Below are 5,000 nucleotides of genomic sequence, written 5' to 3' on the forward strand. Positions count from 1 at the left end.
TTATTATTAATGGATTCGAAGAAAATTAATAATAGAAAACCTTTTAGAAATTTGTTTTTTTTTTTATTTTAAAAGTCATTAAAATAAATATTTGTCGGTTTTAAAATTATTATTTAAATTTTCAAAGAGGGTAATTATTTTTTAAGAAATCGATAAATTTATACTCCCTTGCAAAACAAGGTTTCGTGTAAACAAACAAAAGAAAAAAAATGTTTTCTGCTGCCCCGACGGCACAAATTTTTTTAATGATGATTATTATAAAAAAAAAAAAATTTTTTTTTTTTACTATAAAATGTTTAAAATAAAATCGAAAAAAAATTTTTTTTTTTTGTTTTATTTCGTTTGTTTAAATTTCCCGCCTTTTTTTCAAAAAAAAAATTATTATTATTATTATTTAACTTTTGTCTTTTTTTTTTTTATTTTATTTTGTCAAAAGATTTTTATTTACTCTTGTTTTTTTTCCGGTTTTCCATTAATGAAATTAAATTTTACACCCACATTTTTTTTTTAACTCCCCCCCCTTTCCCCCCTCTCCTCCTTCCCACATTTTTATTTATTTTTATTTTTTTTCTTCCCGTAATTATCATCATCATCATCATTTTTTAATATTTTATTCATACAAATGATTCATTTAAAGGAGAAAAAAAATTGAGAGAGAGAGAGAGAGAGAGAGAAATATTAAAGTCATAGAGATAAAAAACAAATTTCTTTTAAATTTTTTTTGGCGCCATTTTTTTTGTTTACATTTTTATTTTTTCCTCCTCCGTAGGATTTAACGATAATTAAAAATGGCGGCGATTAATTCACGGAGAAAAAATAGAAAAACGTTTTGAAAATTTCGAAAAACGCAACAATACGGAAAAAAAAACAATTCAAAATTTGAAACGTGTCAAAATCGAATAAAAAAAAAATTTTTTTTCCCCGGAATAAAAACGACATTGACATTTTCCATTTCGTTGATGAGCCACATCAATTTTTTTTTTTTTTTTCAATTTTCCAAAATGAAAGACAATAAAAAAAAAAAAAAAAGGAAAAAAAGCAAAAAAGAGGAAAATATTAACGTCAAATTCGTGCACCGCCATGTTTGTTTTATTCGTTTTCGATTATGACGTCACATAAAATTAATCAAAGCGTTAAAAAAAAAAAAAAATGAGGAAGGGAAGAGGAGGGGAAGAGGAGGGGAGGAAAGAGGAGGGGGATTGAGGTGGGGAGGGATTTGCACGTGTGAAAAAATTAATAAAAATAATTCTTTTTCTCTCTCCCTCCGCCTCTCTCTCTCATTTTCTCTCTCTCTGTCGTTCGCAGTATCACAAAAAGAATTTTTAATTGATTTTCTTAACCTCAAGTGTGTGCATGTGCGTGTGCGTGTGCGTGTAATCTAACAAAAGTCAATGACCCGATTTCGACGCGTTTCCCCCCCCCGTCCTACTACTCCGATTCGATGACGTAACAATCATTCCAGATTTTTATTCGAATGATTTCCGGTTAGGTGAGAAACAAATAAATCAAAAAATGTTTTTTATGCAATGATTTTTATCGAAATTTTCTTTAAAAAAAAAAAAACTAAAACTCGGACGCCGTTACACGTGACAACGCCATTTTGTTTTTTCTTTCCCTAAAGATTTTTTACCTTTGACCTCCAAAATAATTTTCCATCCAATAATTTTTTTTTGGGAAATTAAAAGATAAATTATTTAAAATATTCGTTTTTCTATTGACACTTTTTTTTTTTTTTTTAAATTCGATTAACTTTATTATTTTCCGAAAACTATTTCCGGTTTATAGAGGAATTACGATTTGTTCGTCGTTCAAATTAAATGTTTTCATTGGTTTTTTTTTTTTTTTAAATATTCTAATTCCACGTTGACATTTATCGATCGTTTGAAAAAACGATTTGTCTGCGAAACGATTGCGGTTTCCTTTTATCCTTTTTAAATGAACTTTTATCAAATCTTCTTCCCCCGACTACACGATAATAATAATAATGATAAATTAATTAATTGTTTTCCTACAACAGAAATTATTTTGTTTTTTTTATAGAAATCTGACACGTTTGTTTTATCCGAAATTTATTTATTTGTTAACAAATTCGGTACAAATCAGCGCCATTTTGTTTAAATTTAATTTATTTTTATGTCGTCAGGAAGAAGAACCTTTTCAATAATTTTTTATATTTCTTAATATTAACAAAAAATAAATTTTTTTTTTGGTTTCCCTTGCGGATCCCTCGGGATCCTTAATTTGTTTCCCATCGTCCAATTATTTTGTTTTTTTTTCCAACGACATGTCATTTTGTGACACGTGATTTGTTAAAATGATATTCCTGGAATGTTTCATCTCTCTCTCTTTCTCTCTCTTTCGATAATGAATACGTGAGATTTCATTGTTGACCCCGAATCGACATTTTCATCTTGCGACGGTTTCCATTTTTTTATTCTAAAATTTTTTTTCGTCAAGTTTCGTTTTTTTTTTTCCCCCTCGTTCACCTTCATATTTTTTGCTCGTTATCAATAACATCGGCGTACCTTTCGTTTTTATCACTCCTTTGATAATTTTCCATAACTTATACGTATGACTTTTAAAAGTTTTTCATTTCCGTTTTTCTCCGATAAAAAAATTTTTTAATCTCTCTCTCTCTCTCTCACTCACTTTGTTTCCGGTTTTTTTCTGTTTTTCTTTTTCCCGACTACGACGATGATGATAACGACGACAACGTTTTAAAAATTCCAAAAAAAAATATAAATAAACTAAATTTTAACATCGAAAACGAGAAAAAAAATCATTCGTTTAATCATCCACTAGATTTAAGAAAAACAAGTAAATTTTTTTTTTAAAAAGATCAATTCTATTCATATGATAACAATGGGAAGGAAGTTCTTTTTAAAAAAAATTTTTCTCTCTTACTTATTCCCTTATTGCATGCAAAACAAAAAACAATTTTTTTCTTTTTCGAAAATTTTTTTTTTCTTTCCAGATTTAACTGGAATTTCTTAATTTTTACGTTCGAAAATCCCCCTAAAAAGTTTTTTTTGATTCGTTAAAAACAACAAATTATTATTATCATTATCATTATCATTATCGTTTACAAAAGCTTTTTATTGACGAAAATTTTTTTTTTTTTTCTTTTTAACACGACCACATTTTTCTTTTTTCTTTTTAATATTTTTCCAAAAAACAAAACAAAACTTTTAATTAATGAAAATAATAATAATAATAATTAATATTTATTAATTCGGTTTAAAAAAAAACCAAAAGGAGGGATGTGGGAGGGAAAGAAACTTTTCGCTGTGGTATAATAAGATGCTTAAAAATTTTTTTTCTTTTTTTACAAAAGAAAAGGAAAATTTTTTTAGGTGTTGCACTTGTTAAATTATATTCAATAAAAAAATAAATAAAGCCTTTGACGTCAAAGGAAAAACGTTTTTTTTTATATATATAAATTAAATTGCGAAACATTTTGTCGTCGTAAACGTTTGTTATGAAGTTAAAACCTAAAACAAAGTTTTTCCTCCCCCTTTTACTTCCCTCCCCCTCCACTCTTGTTTCGTTTTCCGCCATTTTTTATATTTTTTTTTTTTTATTCGCGTATCGAGTGATAATAGAAAAGACAAAAAAAAAGCAGAAGAAAAAAAAATCGTTTTTGTTTGTTTGTTTGTTTTTTTCAAATGGAAAAAAAAGAACAATATGAAAGAGTCTATTGTTGTATTCACGACGACAACAACAACAACCGATTTCGTTTCGTTCCGAAGGTGAACGTAAAATAATAATAATAATAATTTTTTCGTAAGTGCCGTCGTATTGTTTTAACGTTTTTTTTTTTTTTTTTTTCCTTGTCATCGGAATTGCCCGGAAGCCATTTTTTTTTTTTATAATGAAAACTTTATATTGATATTAAAAAAAAAAAAAAAACGGAAACATTAATAAAACTTATTTAATTTGTTTTCTAATGATAATGATAATAATATGAATGGATTATACCCTCCAGAAAGGAAAGAGAGAGAGAGAGAGAGAAAGCAATAATAATAATAACTAATAAAAACTTTTTTACATTAAGCAAAAAAAAATAAAAATAAAATAAGGGGGTATTTAATAAAAATGAAAATTATCATTATTATCATCATTATTATTATTATTATTATTATTATTTTTATTATTAAATAGGAAAAAATGTAAAAAGTTCGAAAAAAAAGAGAGAGACGTGAAAATAAAGAGAGAAAATAATGATTAATAGAAAAGAAAAAAAAATATTTATGTCGTTTTCATTTATTTATTTAAAAAAAAAAAAAAAGTAAATTTACCCGGGAATTGAATTTATTTAAAATGAAAAGAAATAAAAAGCAGAAGAAAAAGAAAAAAAAGAAGAAGGAGGAGGAGGAGGAGAAGGAGGAGAAAAAGAAAATTTTTTAAGCGGTTGAAAAATATTTTCGTTAAAAGAAAAAAGTAAAATTCAAAATACTGACAATACGACGACTGTCGACAAAAGTTTTTTTTCCCTTTTTTTTTTCTATTTCTTTTTTTTCCATTTGGAAAAGGTAACAAAAAAAAAGAAAATATGACGAAGAAGAAAAAGTAAAAAAAAACAAACCCGAGACGAGAGAGAAAGAGAGAGAGAGAGAGAAAAAAAAGAAGAAAAAACAAAATTGAAAAGCTTTCAAACAAAAAAAAAAAACTCATCAAAGTGAAAGTTATGGAAGGAGAGAAGAAGAGAAGACGGGGGGGGGGGAGAGAGCGACAGAGAAAAGCGGAAATGAATAAAAAATGAAATAAAAAAAAAAGAAAAGAAAAAAAATTCTCGACGGAAACAACATCGAATGTGAATTTTATCATTATCATCGTCACCAATATTATCATTTCGTCACTATTACCATCGTCATTGTCATCTTCATCATCATTGTCATTATTATCATCATCGTCACCATCATCATCACCTACGTCATCATTACCAACGTTACCTTTTTTACTACCACCACCACCACTATCATCATCATGATTACTATCTA

The 5,000-nt window shown here is 26.8% G+C and overlaps 1 protein-coding gene across 1 annotated transcript in view; it reads right to left on the minus strand.

Annotated features, from left to right (window-relative positions):
* The window catches only part of Phum_PHUM155390 (class C metabotropic glutamate-like G-protein coupled receptor GPRgbb2, putative), a gene marked incomplete at both ends in the record, with an annotated part of 52,133 nt that overhangs the window by 15,221 nt on the left and 31,912 nt on the right, over positions 1-5,000 (minus strand). The gene's annotated exons all lie outside the window — the stretch shown is intronic.

The sequence above is a fragment of the Pediculus humanus genome, genomic scaffold (genome assembly GCF_000006295.1).
Source record: "Pediculus humanus corporis 1103172107500 genomic scaffold, whole genome shotgun sequence".
Lineage (NCBI taxonomy): Eukaryota > Metazoa > Arthropoda > Insecta > Psocodea > Pediculidae > Pediculus > Pediculus humanus.